Below are 19,287 nucleotides of genomic sequence, written 5' to 3'. Positions count from 1 at the left end.
GTATGAATGTAAAAATGGATGTATGCATGAAGATGTATATGCATAGATGTGAGTGTGGATGTAGATGTGGATGTATAAATGTGAATGGGAATGTGGATGTATAGATGTGAATGGGAATGTGGATGTGGATGTATGTATGTATGTGGATGTATAGATGTGAATGGGAATGTGGATGTGGATGTATATGAATGTGGATGTAGATGTGGATGTATAGATGTGAATGGGAATGTGGATGTAGATGTATGTATGTATGTGGATGTAGATGTGGATGTATAGATGTGAATGGGAATGTGGATGTGGATGTATGTATGTATGTGGATGTGGATGTATGAATGAGGACGTGATAATGGATGTATGCATGTAGATGTGGATATATGGATGTGAATATGAATGTGGATGTGGATGTGGATGTATGGATGTGGATATGGATGTGTATGTATGAATGTAGATAAGGGATGTGGATGTATAAATGAGGATGTGAAAATGGAGGTATGCATGTAGATGTGGATGTATGGATGTGAATGTGGATGTGGATGTGGATGTATAAATGAGGATGTGAATGTGGATGTGAATGTGAATGTGGATGTGGATGTGGATGTATGGATGTGGATATGGATGTGTATGTATGAATGTGGATATGGGATGTGGATGTATAAATGAGGATGTGAAAATGGATGTATGCATGTAAATGTGGATGTATGGATGTGAATGTGAATGTGAATGTGTATGTGAATTAATGTGTCGTCGATATGAGGAAATGGATGAGAATGAGTACACATTGAATGGAATGTGGAATAAGTAATGTGGACTAAGGAGGGATAATGTGGAAAGACGAGAGTTCGATTTAGAAACTGTATTTTGTGACTGTTTGTAAATGACTGTTTTATGTCAAGAATGTTGGGGAAGCATTTTGACCGTCTTGTGGATTAAGGTCATGAAGACCTAACTGTTAAAGTTGCAACTGCTGTTGACGGTGGAGGACGTCTCGCGTAGCAAGGTCGACCGAGGTCTTGACGAGCCTCGGCTCGATTTAAATGGTGAGTTTCCGGTACGGTGGATGAGGGACCAAGGAAGCGGCCTATGAGTGAAGCGCTAGGTCACCTGCGAAGGATCCTAGAGGGTGCTGACCATACGGTGCTCGGGCTCTGGGTCACCGAAGATACCCACACGTGCGTCGTGGGAGATATTGGAACAAGGAGTAAGAGTTGTTTTGTGAAACCGGGCATGGATCTGGTTGATTGACCTTGCTGGTCTTCAATGGATGAGTCCATGGCTCTTTATATGGATCTGTTGGTTGATCTTGCTGATCTTCAACGAGAGTCCATCTTGATTTTCATAAGTGATTATATTGCCGAGTATTATGGGCTAGGAACTATTGAAAAGGCCCCTGTGTGGACAGGTGGTGAGCGTTCTAGTTGCCAATGATGCCATAGATACTCTGATGAAGGAATGATGGAAAATTATGAATCAACTAGATAAATTGGAAGATTATGATCAGTGGTACTATGGTTTCATTAAAGGATTGTTTTAAAGTTAGCTGATGCTAAGAAAAAGGCAATTTCATATTGGGTGTGTAAGTGGTGTGGCTAGTTTTATGTTTGCATGAACTTCCGGCTAGGGGGCCTTGGAACTCTTTTCCTTGGTACCCGGGACAAAACCTAACCAAATTCCAAATTGGATCCCATCACTACAGTGGTTGGGCGGTTGGCTAACCCATGGGATCGGATGGGGTTAGGCTGGACTGATGGATCCGTAAATCGAGATTTAATTTCTATTATTACAATAGATGAAGTAAATCTCGGATAGAAATTGTTCTATGGATAGGAATCAACGGCTGTGCCTCTTGCTGGGGAAAAAAGCATTGATCCCAATGATCCAAGTGCAAGTTTCTTCCTTGAATTGACCAAGTACCGTTAAAGGTGCAGTCAGATCAGTTGATCCGTATAACGATCTTGACTACGTTAGAGTAAAGAGTTATCCTGGTGGAATCGCCCATGCTTTCCGGGTAAAGGAAGTTTTTTCGGTTTCGGTTTTGGACAAACCGACGGATTAGTCTCTTGTCCGGATATCCGTTGGGCGAGGCCCCGAGTGTGAGACCCCTACCCGCGCATGATGTGCTACTTCCGCTGCTGCTAGTACCCCGAATCCGTTGCGCGGTGGAGACCGGGATCTCACAGTTGATTTTTCTTCGGAAGTATGAATCTCCTTAATGGAATTTATGCATAAGTAAATGTGTAAAGAAATCTTATATCAAATATAATAATTCTCTTGTATTCTATAAATAGATATGAGATGTGATAGGATGTGATAAGAGGTGTATAAGAGGTGATTAGAGGTGATAAGAGGAGATAAGAGGAGATAAGATGAATTAAGATGTGATAAGATGTGTATGGGATGAGGTAAGAAGTGTATGTGATAGGATAAGATGTATATGGGTTGTGATAGGGCGAGAATGGATGTGATGTAAAAGATTAGATGTGAAGGCATATGGGGTTATATGAATGGGAATGTGGAAATGGATGTATGTATGTGGATGTGTGGATGTGGAGATGGGAGTATGGATGTATGAATGTGAAAATGGATGTATGAATGTAAAAATGGATGTATGCATGAAGATGTATATGCATAGATGTGAGTGTGGATGTAGATGTGGATGTATAGATGTGAATGGAAATGTGGATGTGAATGTGAATGTGGATGTATAGATGTGAATGGGAATGTGGATGTGGGTGTATGTATGTATGTGGATGTATAGATGTGAATGGGAATGTGGATGTGGATGTATATGAATGTGGATGTAGATGTGGATGTATAGATGTGAATGGGAATGTGGATGTAGATGTATGTATGTATGTGGATGTAGATGTGGATGTATAGATGTGAATGGAAATGTGGATGTGGATGTATGTATGTATGTGGATGTGGATGTATGAATGAGGACGTGATAATGGATGTATGCATGTAGATGTGGATATATGGATGTGAATATGAATGTGGATGTGGATGTGGATGTATGGATGTGGATATGGATGTGTATGTATGAATGTAGATAAGGGATGTGGATGTATAAATGAGGATGTGAAAATGGAGGTATGCATGTAGATGTGGATGTATGGATGTGAATGTGGATGTGGATGTGGATGTATAAATGAGGATGTGAATGTGGATGTGGATGTGGATGTGGATGTATAAATGTGGATGTGAATGTGGATGTGAATGTGAATGTGGATGTGGATGTATGGATGTGGATATGGATGTGTATGTATGAATGTGGATATGGGATGTGGATGTATAAATGAGGATGTGAAAATGGATGTATGCATGTAAATGTGGATGTATGGATGTGAATGTGAATGTGAATGTGTATGTGAATTAATGTGTCGTCGATATGAGGAAATGGATGAGAATGAGTACACATTGAATGGAATGTGGAATAAGTAATGTGGACTAAGGAGGGATAATGTGGAAAGACGAGAGTTCGATTTAGAAACTGTATTTTGTGACTGTTTGTAAATGACTGTTTTATGTCAAGAATGCTGGGGAAGCATTTTGACCGTCTTGTGGATTAAGGTCATGAAGACCTAACTGTTAAAGTTGCAACTGCTCTGACGGAGAGTCAATGGAGGACGTCTCGCGTAGCAAGGTCGACCGAGGTCTTGACCAGCCTCAGTTCGATTTAAATGGTGAGCTTCCGGTACGGTGGATGAGCGACCAAGGAAGCGGCCTATGAGTGAAGCGCTAGGTCACCTGCGAAGGATCCTAGAGGGTGCTGACCATACGATGCTCGGACTCTGGGTCGCCGAAGATACCCACACGTGCGTCGTGGAAGATATTGGAATAAGGAGTAAGAGTTGTTTTGTGAAACCGGGTATGGATCTGGTTGATTGACCTTGCTGGTCTTCAATGGATGAGTCCATGGCTCTTTATATGGATCTGTTGGTTGATCTTGCTGATCTTCAACGAGAGTCCATCTTGATTTTCATAAGTGATTATATTGCCGAGTATTATGGGCTAGGAACTATTGAAAAGGCCCCTGTGTGGACAGGTGGTGAGCGTTCTAGTTGCCAATGATGCCATAGATACTCTGATGAAGGAATGATGGAAAATTATGAATCAACTAGATAAATTGGAAGATTATGATCAGTGGTACTATGGTTTCATTAAAGGATTGTTTTAAAGTTAGCTGATGCTAAGAAAAAGGCAATTTCATATTGGGTGTGTAAGTGGTGTGGCTAGTTTTATGTTTGCATGAACTTCCGGCTAGGGGGCCTTGGAACTCTTTTCCTTGGTACCCGGGACAAAACCTAACCAAATTCCAAATTGGATCCCATCACTACAGTGGTTGGGCGGTTGGACTGATGGATCCGTAAATCGAGATTTAATTTCTATTATTACGATAGATGAAGTAAATCCCGGATAGAAATTGTTCTATGGATAGGAATCAACGGCTGTGCCTCTTGATGGGAAAAAAAGCGTTGATCCCAATGATCCAAGTGCAAGTTTCTTCCTTGAATTGACCAAGTACCGTTAAAGGTGCAGTCAGATCAGTTGATCCGTAACGATCTTGACTACGTTAGAGTAAAGAGTTATCCTGGTGGAATCGCCCATGCTTTCCGGGTAAAGGAAGTTTTTTCGGTTTCGGTTTTGGACAAACCGACGGATTAGTCTCTTGTCCGGATATCCGTGGTGGGCGAGGCCCCGAGTGTGAGACCCCTACCCGCGCATGATGTGCTACTTCCGCTGCTAGTACCCCGAATCCATTGCGCGGTGGAGACCGGGATCTCACAGTTGGTATCAGAGCGAATTGGTTAATAAAGATCAACTGAGAAGCCAAATATGTCAAAAATTTATCAAGAAGCACAAAAAGGTTGTAATTGTGTGATATAATTCATACAATTTGATATTCAAACTGAAATTCGTAATTTGGTAATTGGGTCTTCAGATGGAAGTACCGTAATTATATAGAATCCCTGACTTGCTTGAGGCCTAGACATGATGGTATTTACCTTATAATTCCAAGGACCGTGACTACCCGTATATACCGAGAGTATACTGCAGCTCTTTACTGATAGTATATACGAGTAAATCTAAGACTTGAAATTATAAGCGTTATTGCTATCCAGAGGATGATTTCGAATGTGGTTGATATGATTTTTAATTCTGTTTGAGAATTGATGAATTGATTTGGATTCTGATTGAAAAATGATGATCCCTGAAATTTGGTTGAAATGTAATAAGCTGAGCGAAACCTCAATGAGGATGAATGGGACGAGTCCCTGTGATGATATTCATAACTGGAATGATGATAATGATTTCAGCAAATCACTATGAGATTAGTGGATTGTGCTGTCAGATTGCTACTATTAATACTTGACAGTTAGATCAAGTTAAGGGATGACAAATTGAGAACTTACTTGACTGAAATTCCCGTGGGAGGAATGTTCAGAAGGAAATTTTTTGGTCTAATGGACCATTATCATGTTAAAGATATGAATGATATGATCTGAATAAATTGTTGATGAGTTCTAAGAGATATTTATCCCAGTATTCTGTTGGGTTGACCAGAATATAAGGAACCCCAGAATAAAATTAGATCTTAAGAAAAAGAGTTATCCTCTACCTTGCGAGATGAGGACATCTCGCACTTTTTTAAGTGGGGTAGAATGTAAGATTCCTCCCCAACCTTCGAGGTATACAGGAGTAAGAATCTCCCTTTTTGATCTCTAAAATAAAAGAAAGATTCTGTTTAAAAAAGAAAGACCCTTTCCCTAGAATACTTCTCAGGAGTTCCACCTGTTTTAAGGATTCAGAACAATGAGTTCAGAAGTAAAAATCGGTGTTTTGGATACCAAGGTTTTGGTCTTCATTCGAGTACGGCCCAAAAGAAGTTCTTTATCTATTGGGGAGTTTAAGAAGTTATCCCCCAGATGAGCCTTATCTGAATTCAAAGAAAGTAAGCGACTTAGCTTACGAGCTTCTTTTATCTCCTCATCTCAAAGTTCTTAATGTATTTCATAGAAATATGTGCCAAACCCAAATCATGGAAAGACGGTAAAACTTCAGTGGCAAGATACCGTTGGCTTCTAAGTTACGCTAGCTCCTTCCTTTATATAAGTCGTAACTTTTACTTGTCGCTCACAGTAATCTTACTCCCATCAATCTCCTTCTTTCTTAATCTCCTTCATGGCTTGGCAACAAGAATTAGTTTTATCCATGATGATTTCTCACCTTCAAGACGCAAGCGAGTCTGTGAAGAAGGATTTTATAGAACAGTATGAGCGCTCACTTTTCCCTCACTTGGGAACTTCTGTAGCTCAGACCAAATGGCGGACCTATCAAAACATAACTAGGGTAACACCCTGGGGTCAGCAGCACTTTCGTAACAATGTCCGCTTGGCCATGGTTATTGAAGCTTTGGGTTTTGGTCCCCCATACTACTGCATCATGAGATCAAGACATCTTGGGTTTTCTGAGCGGGTCTTCTTACTGGCGTGTTTTCTTCCTCATCAAAAGATATGCCTTTACCCCGTTTTTGGTTTGCCTCTCAGAGGTCCTTTTGTTAGAACACCTCATACCACTGAGATAGGCGCGGCAATAACCAATAGAATCATTCCCATAGATGAGTTACCTTATACGAGCGCAGCTTGTGAGTGCTGCTTTTGTGATCATATGATGGACGGGCTTATGGAAGTGTAAAGAGTTCTTCTATCTTTACTGTATATGTTCCAAGAATGAATAAAGTTTAAATCTTGTTCTTCTCTTGACCCTTACTCTCTTTGAGACTTTTTTAATTGGTGATTAATCTTAATTAAAAAAATTCTCTCAGTCTCATACTTGTGCATCTTGTGAAATTACCCCCAGTTTGCGAGATGAGGGTATCTCGCGTTTTTCAAGTGGGAGAGAATGTAAGATTCCTCCCCAGCCTCTCAAAATGTCCAGCATCTTCCCCTGTAATCAATCCCTCTTCAGAAATATAAAAGACTTGTTTCTAACTGTTTTAACCTAGAGAGAGAAAATATTCTAGAGAGAGAATATTCAAATTTTTAATATTTTTGGATAGAAAATTATCTCATCTTATTAAAATAAGTTTCCCTGAAACAGAAATTCAAAAAGAACTTTCCAATGTGCAATTGGAATTAATTGGAAATGGGTATAAAGGACCTTAACCTAAGGGTCTAGATTTTCAGAAATTTTTGGATTATGGTCCAATTAAGGTTCCTATGGGCCAATAGCATCAATCCATGTGTAGGAAGGAGATAAATCCAATTTGTAAAAGAAGATACCCAAAAATGAGTAAATGCTCACATAAGATGAAGAGTTGAAAATGTACAAGGTTTATTAGTAAAAAACTATGAGCAATATTAAAAATATGAGATATTTTGGGTATCCAAAAATGAGTAAATGCTCACATAAGATGAAGAGTTGAAAATGTACAAGGTTTATTAGTAAAAAACTATGAGCAATATTAAAATGATTCCATTATGACACATATGTAAGGAAGGGGAGTTCTTTAAAGGAGGTGCATATTTCACATAAGATGAAGAGTTGAAAATGTACAAGGTTTATTAGTAAAAAACTATGAGCAATATTAAAATGATTCCATTATGACACATATGTAAGGAAGGGGAGTTCTTTAAAGGAGGTGCATATTTCACATAAGATGAAGAGTTGAAAATGTACAAGGTTTATTAGTAAAAAACTATGAGCAATATTAAAAATATGAGATATTTTGGGTATAATGATTCCATTATGACACATATGTAAGGAAGGGGAGTTCTTTAAAGGAGGTGCATATTTCACATACTTGAATGAGTTTTAAACTCATAAAAATTGAGATATTTCATCTCTCCTCTCTCCTCATTCAAGTCTAGTTCCAAAAAGTTAGCTTAACTGACCTAAAAATGGCCAAATATTGACCAAACTGATTTAGAAAATTCTAGAATCAGTTTGTTTGGTTAGGAGCTCAATTTTTCCTATAAATAGAAGCCTCCCCCTTGTTGAAAAATAGATAGTGTTTATGCATCGTTACTCTACTCCACCTAAGCCAAGAACTGTGAATTCATTTAATAATTCACTAGTTTTTGGAGCTTCCCTCTTTCTTCATTCCCCATTAGTGGCTCCATCAACATACTTAACCAATTGATTGGTTGGGGGCCTCTACCGTGAACAAAGAATCAAGCAATTTGTAAGGTAATTAGTGAATATTGATCTTTTCTATAATTTCTCAATGTTCTCTCTTCTCAACCCCTCTCAAGCTTGAGAAGCTTAATTGGTATGGTTTTTTTTACTGTGAGATCCCGGTCTCCACCGCGCAACGGATTCAGGGTACTAGCAGCGGAAGTAGCACATCATGCGCGGATAGGAGTCTCACACTCGGGGCCTCGCCCACGGATATCCGGACAAGAGACTAATCCATCGGTTTGTCCAAAACCGAAACCGAAAAAACTTCCTTTACCCGGAAAGCATGGGCGATTCCACCAGGATAACTCTTTACTCTAACGTAGTCAAGATCATTACGGATCAACTGATCTGACTGCACCTTTAACGGTACTTGGTCAATTCAAGGAAGAAACTTGCACTTGGATCATTGGGATCAACGCTTTTTTCCCCAGCAAGAGGCACAGCCGTTGATTCCTATCCATAGAACAATTTCTATCCGAGATTTACTTCATCTATCGTAATAATAGAAATTAAATCTCGATTTACGGATCCATCAGTCCAGCCTAACCCCATCCGATCCCATGGGTTAGCCAACCGCCCAACCACTGTAGTGATGGGATCCAATTTGGAATTTGGTTAGGTTTTGTCCCGGGTACCAAGGAAAAGAGTTCCAAGGCCCCCTAGCCGGAAGTTCATGCAAACATAAAACTAGCCACACCACTTACACACCCAATATGAAATTGCCTTTTTCTTAGCATCAGCTAACTTTAAAACAATCCTTTAATGAAACCATAGTACCACTGATCATAATCTTCCAATTTATCTAGTTGATTCATAATTTTCCATCATTTCTTCATCAGAGTATCTATGGCATCATTGGCAACTAGAACGCTCACCACCTGTCCACACAGGGGCCTTTTCAATAGTTCCTAGCCCATAATACTCGACAATATAATCACTTATAAAAATCAAGATGGACTCTCGTTGAAGATCAGCAAGATCAACCAACAGATCCTTATAAAGAGCCATGGACTCATCCATTGAAGACCAACAAGGTCAATCAACCAGATCCATGCCCGGTTTCACAAAACAACTCTTACTCCTTGTTCCAATATCTCCCACGACGCACGTGTGGATATCTTCGGCGACCCAGAGCCCGAGCACCGTATGGTCAGCACCCTCTAGGATTCTTCGCAGGTGACCTAGCGCTTCACTCATAGGCTGCTTCCTTGGTCCCTCATCCACCGTACCGGAAGCTCACGATTTAAATCGAACCGAGGCTGGTCAAGACCTCGGTCGACCTTGCTACGCGAGACGTCCTCCATTGACTCTCCGTCAGCAGTTGCAACTTTAACAGTTAGGTCTTCATGACCTTAATCCACAAGACGGTCAAAATGCTTCCCCAGCATTCTTAACATAAAACAGTCATTTACAAACAGTCACAAAATACAGTTTCTAAATCGAACTCTCGTCTTTCCACATTATCCCTCCTTAGTCCACATTACTTATTCCACATTCCATTCAATGTGTACTCATTCTCATCCATTTCCTCATATCGACGACACATTAATTCACATACACATTCACATTCACATTCACATCCATACATCCACATTTACATGCATACATCCATTTTCACATCCTCATTTATACATCCACATCCCATATCCACATTCATACATACACATCCATATCCACATCCATACATCCACATTCACATTCACATCCACATTCACATCCTCATTTATACATCCACATCCACATCCACATTCACATCCATACATCCACATCTACATGCATACCTCCATTTTCACATCCTCATTTATACATCTACATCCCTTATCTACATTCATACATACACATCCATATCCACATCCATACATCCACATCCACATCCACATTCATATTCACATCCATATATCCACATCTACATGCATACATCCATTATCACGTCCTCATTCATACATCCACATCCACATACATACATACATCCACATCCACATACATACATACATCCACATCCACATTCCCATTCACATCTATACATCCACATCTACATCCACATACATACATACATCTACATCCACATTTCCATTCACATCTATACATCCACATCTACATCCACATTCATATACATCCACATCCACATTCCCATTCACATCTATACATCCACATACATACATACATCCACATCCACATTCCCATTCACATCTATACATCCACATCTACATCCACATTCACATCCACATTCCCATTCACATCTATACATCCACATCTACATCCACACTCACATCTATGCATATACATCTTCATGCATACATCCATTTTTACATTCATACATCCATTTTCACATTCATATATCCATACTCCCATCTCCACATCCACACATCCACATACATACATCCATTTCCACATTCCCATTCATATAACCCCATATGCCTTCACATCTAATCTTTTACATCACATCCATTCTCACCCTATCACAACCCATATACATCTTATCCTATCACATACACTTCTTACCTCATCCCATACACATCTTATCACATCTTAATTCATCTTATCTCCTCTTATCTCCTCTTATCACCTCTTATACACCTCTTATCACATCCTATCACATCTCATATCTATTTATAGAATACAAGAGAATTCTTATATTTGATATAAGATTTCTTTACACATTTACTTATGCATAAATTCCATTTAAGGAGATTAATACTTCCGAAGAAAAATCAATCTTTTATGCATCTTCCTATGCATAAATTCATTTTAAATGAAAATGACACTTTTGAATTAAAATTCAATCTTTTATGCATCTTCCTATGCATAAATTTAATTTAGATGAGAATGACACTTTTGAATTAAAAATTCAATCTTTTATGCATCTTCCTATGCATAAATTCAATTTAGATGAGAATGACACTTTTGAATTAAAAATCAATTTTTTATGCATCTTCTTATGCATAAAGTCAATTTGGTAGGAATTACACTTTTAGAATAAAAGAATTTCTCTTATGCATCTAAGTTATGCATAAAATCCATTTATGATGAAAATCACACTTTTGGTATAAAAAGAATATCTTTTATGCATACCTCCATGCATGAAATCCAGTTATGATAAAAGTAACACTTTTATAATAAAATAATCAACTTTTATGCATACCTCTATGCATGAAATTCAATTGTGACAAAAGTAACACTTTTACATTAAAATAATCATCTTTTATGCATACCTCTATGCATGAAATCCAATATGATAAAAGTAACACTTTTGATATAAAAAAATTATCCTTTATGCATACTTCTATGCATGAAATTTAAAAATGATAAAAGTAACACTTTTGATATAAAAATTTTCGTTATGCATACTTCTATGCATGAAAATTAAAAATGATAAAAGTAACACTTTTAATATAAAAAAATTATCTTTTATGCATACTTCTATGCATGAAAATTAAAAATGATAAAAGTAACACTTTTAATATAAAAACATTATCCTTTATGCATACTTCTATGCATGAAAATTAAAATTTGATAAAAGTAACACTTTTATGTTAAAATAATAATCTTTTATGCATACCTCTATGCATGAAATCCAAATATGATAAAAGTAACACTTTTATGTTAAAATAATAATCTTTTATGTATAGCTCTATGCATGAAAATCAATTATGCATAATATAAAAATCAATTTCTCTATGATTACAATGAATATCTTTCAATTAATCTAGGATGATAATTCCTAGAATATGGTAGGAAGTCCTCTTTTTATGCTTTGAATGAAATTATTTTATGCATAATTTTTATAAAAATTTTGCCATAGCTCCGCTCTGCTATGACTGATAAATCTCAATTTTTCTAAGGGATAAAGCTTATCATTAAGGAAATAATTAAAATGATCTCTAATTGGATCATTAATCCATAATGGATTGAATCATCAATATACATAAACTAAAAGCATAGAAAAAAGCCATTAAATTGGCCTCAAGCATAGCTTAATCTTGGGTTAAGGAAAAGCTTTATGAAAAGCTTGATTTGGATTGAGAATGGGTCATGAGTATGACCATTTCTTGAGTGAGAGAGAGAAATTACATAAAAACTATTAGAATTTAAACATAAATGGAAATTAACTTCAATAGCATTTATTAAATTATGTAACTCTTCACTAACATTCATCAATTCACTTCAATAGCATTCAAAAAAACCATACCAATTAAGCTTCTCAAGCTTGAGAGGGGTTGAGAAGAGAGCACATTGAGAAATTATAGAAAAGATCAATATTCACTAATTACCTTACAAATTGCTTGATTCTTTGTTCACGGTAGAGGCCCCCAACCAATCAATTGGTTAAGTATGTTGATGGAGCCACTAATGGGGAATGAAGAAAGAGGGAAGCTCCAAAAACTAGTGAATTATTAAATGAATTCACAGTTCTTGGCTTAGGTGGAGTAGAGTAACGATGCATAAACACTATCTATTTTTCAACAAGGGGGAGGCTTCTATTTATAGGAAAAATTGAGCTCCTAACCAAACAAACTGATTCTAGAATTTTCTAAATCAGTTTGGTCAATATTTGACCATTTTTAGGTCAGTTAAGCTAACTTTTTGGAACTAGACTTGAATGAGGAGAGAGGAGAGATGAAATATCTCAATTTTTATGAGTTTAAAACTCATTCAAGCATGTGAAATATGCACCTCCTTTAAAGAACTCCCCTTCCTTATATATGTGTCATAATGGAATCATTATACCCAAAATATCTCATATTTTTAATATTGCTCATAGTTTTTTACTAATAAACCTTGTACATTTTCAACTCTTCATCTTATGTGAAATATGCACCTCCTTTAAAGAACTCCCCTTCCTTACATATGTGTCATAATGGAATCATTTTAATATTGCTCATAGTTTTTTACTAATAAACCTTGTACATTTTCAACTCTTCATCTTATGTGAAATATGCACCTCCTTTAAAGAACTCCCCTTCCTTACATATGTGTCATAATGGAATCATTTTAATATTGCTCATAGTTTTTTACTAATAAACCTTGTACATTTTTAACTCTTCATCTTATGTGAGCATTTACTCATTTTTGGATACCCAAAATATCTCATATTTTTAATATTGCTCATAGTTTTTTACTAATAAACCTTGTACATTTTCAACTCTTCATCTTATGTGAGCATTTACTCATTTTGGGGTATCTTCTTTTACAAATTGGATTTATCTCCTCCCTACACATGGATTGATGCTATTGGCCCATAGGAACCTTAATTGGACCATAATCCAAAAATTTCTGAAAATCTAGACCCTTAGGCTAAGGTCCTTTATACCCATTTCCAATTAATTTCAATTGCACATTGGAAAGTTCTTTTTGAATTTCTGTTTCAGGGAAACTTATTTTAATAAGATGAGATAATTTTCTATCCAAAAATATTAAAAATTTGAATATTCTCTCTCTAGAATATTTTTTCTCTCTAGGTTAAAACAGTTAGAAACAAGTCTTTTATATTTCTGAAGAGGGATTGATTACAGGGGAAGATGCTGGACATTTTGAGAGGCTGGGGAGGAATCTTACATTCTCTCCCACTTGAAAAATGCGAGATGCCCTCATCTCGCAAACTGGGGGTAATTTCGCAAGATGCACAAGTATGAGACTGAGAGAAATTTTTTAATTAAGATTAATCACCAATTAAAAAAGTCTCAAAGAGAGTAAGGGTCAAGACAAGAACAAGATTTAAACTTTATTCATTCTTGGAACATATACAGTAAAGATAGAAGAACTCTTTACACTTCCATAAGCCCGTCCATCATATGATCATAAAAGCAGCACTCACAAGCTGCGCACGTATAAGGTAACTCATCTATGGGAATGATTCTGTTGGTTATTGCCGCGCCTATCTCAGTGGTATGAGGTATTCTAACAAAAGGACCTCTTAGAGGCAAACCAAAAACGGGGTAAAGGCATATCTTCTGATGAGGAAGAAAACACGCCAGTAAGAAGACCCGCTTAGAAAACCCAAGATGTCTTGATCTCATGATGCAGTAGTATCGGGGACCCAAACCCAAAGCTTCAATAACCATGGCCAAGCGGACATTGTTACGAAAGTGCTGCTGACCCCAGGGTGTTACCCTAGTTATGTTTTGATAGGTCCGCCATTTTGGTCTAAGCTACAGAAGTTCCCAAGTGAGGAAAAAGTGAGCGCTCATACTGTTCTATAAAATCCTTCTTCACAGACTCGCTTGCGTCTTGAAGGTGAGAAATCATCATGGATAAAACTAATTCTTGTTGCCAAGCCATGAAGGAGATTAAGAAAGAAGGAGATTGATGGGAGTAAGATTACTGTGAGCGACAAGTAAAAGTTACGACTTATATAAAGGAAGGAGCTAGCGTAACTTAGAAGCCAACGGTATCTTGCCACTGAAGTTTTACCGTCTTTCCATGATTTGGGTTTGGCACATATTTCTATGAAATACATTAAGAACTTTGAGATGAGGAGATAAAAGAAGCTCGTAAGCTAAGTCACTTACTTTCTTTGAATTCAGATAAGGCTCACAATATCTGGGGGATAACTTCTTAAACTTCCCAATAGATAAAGAACTTCTTTTGGGCCGTACTCGAATGAAGACCAAAACCTTGGTATCCAAAACACCGATTTTTACTTCTGAACTCATTGTTCTGAATCCTTAAAACAGGTGGAACTCCTGAGAAGTATTCTAGGGAAAGGGTCTTTCTTTTTTAAACAGAATCTTTCTTTTATTTTAGAGATCAAAAAGGGAGATTCTTACTCCTGTATACCTCGAAGGTTGGGGAGGAATCTTACATTCTACCCCACTTAAAAAAGTGCGAGATGTCCTCATCTCGCAAGGTAGGGGATAACTCTTTTTCTTAAGATCTAATTTTATTCTGGGGTTCCTTATATTCTGGTCAACCCAACAGAATACTGGGATAAATATCTCTTAGAACTCATCAACAATTCATTCAGATCATATCATTCATATCTTTAACATGATAATGGTCCATTAGACCGAAAAATTTCCTTCTGAACATTCCTCCACGGGAATTTCAGTCAAGTAAGTTCTCAATTTGTCATCCCTTAACTTGATCTAACGGTCAAGTATTAATAGTAGCAATCTGACAGCACAATCCACTAATCTCATAGTGATTTGCTGAAATCATTATCATCATTCCAGTTATGAATATCATCACAGGGACTCGTCCCATTCATCCTCATTGAGGTTTCGCTCAGCTTATTACATTTCAACCAAATTTCAGAGATCATCATTTTTCAATCAGAATCCAAATCAATTCATCAATTCTCAAACAGAATTAAAAATCATATCAACCACATTTGAAATCATCCTCTGGATAGCAATAACGCTTATAATTTCAAGTCTTAGATTTACTCGTATATACTATCAGTAAAGAGCTGCAGTATACTCTCGGTATATACGGGTAGTCACGGTCCTTGGAATTATAAGGTAAATACCATCATGTCTAGGCCTCAAGCAAGTCAAGGATTCTATATAATTACGGTACTTCCATCTGAAGACCCAATTACCAAATTACGAATTTCAGTTTGAATATCAAATTGTATGAATTATATCACACAATTACAACCTTTTTGTGCTTCTTGATAAATTTTTGACATATTTGGCTTCTCAGTTGATCTTTATTAACCAATTCGCTCTGATACCAACTGTGAGATCCCGGTCTCCACCGCGCAACGGATTCGGGGTACTAGCAGCGGAAGTAGCACATCATGCGCGGGTAGGGGCCTCACACTCGGGGCCTCGCCCACGGATATCTGGACAAGAGACTAATCCGTCAGTTTGTCCAAAACCGAAACCGAAAAAACTTCCTTTACCCGGAAAGCATGGGCGATTCCACCAGGATAACTCTTTACTCTAACGTAGTCAAGATCATTACGGATCAACTGATCTGACTGCACCTTTAACGGTACTTGGTCAATTCAAGGAAGAAACTTGCACTTGGATCATTGGGATCAACGCTTTTTTCCCCATCAAGAGGCACAGCCGTTCATTCCTATCCATAGAACAATTTCTATCCGGGATTTACTTCATCTATCGTAATAATAGAAATTAAATCTCGATTTACGGATCCATCAATCCAGCCTAACCCCATCCGATCCCATGGGTTAGCCAACCGCCCAACCACTGTAGTGATGGGATCCAATTTGGAATTTGGTTAGGTTTTGTCCCGGGTACCAAGGACAAGAGTTCCAAGGCCCCCTAGCCGGAAGTTCATGCAAACATAAAACTAGCCACACCACTTACACACCCAATATGAAATTGCCTTTTTCTTAGCATCAGCTAACTTTAAAACAATCCTTTAATGAAACCATAGTACCACTGATCATAATCTTCCAATTTATCTAGTTGATTCATAATTTTCCATCATTCCTTCATCAGAGTATCTATGGCATCATTGGCAACTAGAACGCTCACCACCTGTCCACACAGGGGCCTTTTCAATAGTTCCTAGCCCATAATACTCGGCAATATAATCACTTATGAAAATCAAGATGGACTCTCGTTGAAGATCAGCAAGATCAACCAACAGATCCATATAAAGAGCCATGGACTCATCCATTGAAGACCAGCAAGGTCAATCAACCAGATCCATACCCGGTTTCACAAAACAACTCTTACTCCTTGTTCCAATATCTTCCACGACGCACGTGTAGGTATCTTCGGTGACCCAGAGCCCGAGCACCGTATGGTCAGCACCCTCTAGGATCCTTGCTCGCAGGTGACCTAGCGCTTCACTCATAGGCTGCTTCCTTGGTCCCTCATCCACCGTACCGGAAGCTCACCATTTAAATCGAACCGAGGCTGGTCAAGACCTCGGTCGACCTTGCTACGCGAGACGTCCTCCATTGACTCTCCGTCAGCAGTTGCAACTTTAACAGTTAGGTCTTCATGACCTTAATCCACAAGACGGTCAAAATGCTTCCCCAGCATTCTTGACATAAAACAGTCATTTACAAACAGTCACAAAATACAGTTTCTAAATCGAACTCTCGTCTTTCCACATTATCCCTCCTTAGTTCACATTACTTATTTCACATTCCATTCAATGTGTACTCATTCTCATCCATTTCCTCATATCGACGACACATTAATTCACATACACATTCACATTCACATTCACATCCATACATCCACATTTACATGCATACATCCATTTTCACATCCTCATTTATACATCCACATCCCATATCCACATTCATACATACACATCCATATCCACATCCATACATCCACATCCACATCCACATTCACATTCACATCCACATTCACATCCTCATTTATACATCCACATCCACATCCACATTCACATCCATACATCCACATCTACATGCATACCTCCATTTTCACATCCTCATTTATACATCCACATCCCTTATCTACATTCATACATACACATCCATATCCACATCCATACATCCACATCCACATCCACATTCATATTCACATCCATATATCCACATCTACATGCATACATCCATTATCACGTCCTCATTCATACATCCACATCCACATACATACATACATCCACATCCACATTCCCATTCACATCTATACATCCACATCTACATCCACATACATACATACATCCACATCCACATTCCCATTCACATCTATACATCCACATCTACATCCACATTCATATACATCCACATCCACATTCCCATTCACATCTATACATCCACATACATACATACATCCACATCCACATTTCCATTCACATCTACACATCCACATCTACATCCACATTCACATCCACATTCCCATTCACATCTATACATCCACATCTACATCCACACTCACATCTATGCATATACCTCTTCATGCATACATCCATTTTTACATTCATACATCCATTTTCACATTCATACATCCATACTCCCATCTCCACATCCACACATCCACATACATACATCCATTTCCACATTCCCATTCATATAACCCCATATGCCTTCACATCTAATCTTTTACATCACATCCATTCTCGCCCTATCACAACCCATATACATCTTATCCTATCACATACACTTCTTACCTCATTCCATACACATCTTATCACATCTTAATTCATCTTATCTCCTCTTATCTCCTCTTATCACCTCTTATCACCTCTTATACACCTCTTATCACATCCTATCACATCTCATATCTATTTATAGAATACAAGAGAATTCTTATATTTGATATAAGATTTCTTTACACATTTACTTATGCATAAATTCCATTTAAGGAGATTAATACTTCCGAAGAAAAATCAATCTTTTATGCATCTTCCTATGCATAAATTAATTTTAAATGAAAATGACACTTTTGAATTAAAATTCAATCTTTTATGCATCTTCCTATGCATAAATTTAATTTAGATGAGAATGACACTTTTGAATTAAAAATTCAATCTTTTATGCATCTTCCTATGCATAAATTCAATTTAGATGAGAATGACACTTTTGAATTAAAAATCAAATTTTTTATGCATCGAAATACATTAAGAACTTTGAGATGAGGAGATAAAAGAAGCTCGTAAGCTAAGTCGCTTACTTTCTTTGAATTCAGATAAGGCTCACAATATCTGGGGGATAACTTCTTAAACTCCCCAATAGATAAAGAACTTCTTTTGGGCCGTACTCGAATGAAGACCAAAACCTTGGTATCCAAAACACCGATTTTTACTTCTGAACTCATTGTTCTGAATCCTTAAAACAGGTGAAACTCCTGAGAAGTATTCTAGGGAAAGGGTCTTTCTTTTTTAAAGAGAATCTTTCTTTTATTTTAGAGATCAAAAAGGGAGATTCTTACTCCTGTATACCTCGAAGGTTGGGGAGGAATCTTACAATTCTTGGCTCATTTAAGTGGGTTATTAATGTGAGATTATGTGTATTTTTGTGTCTATCTTATGCTCCCATTATAGTTCTTAATCACTAGCTTAACTTTTAATCAAGTTATTAATCTCATCATTATGGTTGTGATTAAAATTGAGCCAACATAGCCATGCTTAGATCCATGTGCTTTCTAACATGGTATCAGAGCCCTGGTGGTGCATAGGCTATGGGAGTGTGTCATTTTGTGTTAAGAGTGC

The sequence above is a fragment of the Cibotium barometz genome, chromosome 51 (assembly GCF_041138505.1).
Source record: "Cibotium barometz isolate CiBa-2024 chromosome 51, ASM4113850v1, whole genome shotgun sequence".
Classification (NCBI taxonomy): Eukaryota; Viridiplantae; Streptophyta; class Polypodiopsida; order Cyatheales; family Cibotiaceae; genus Cibotium; species Cibotium barometz.
Note: the sequence above shows the minus strand (reverse complement) of the source record.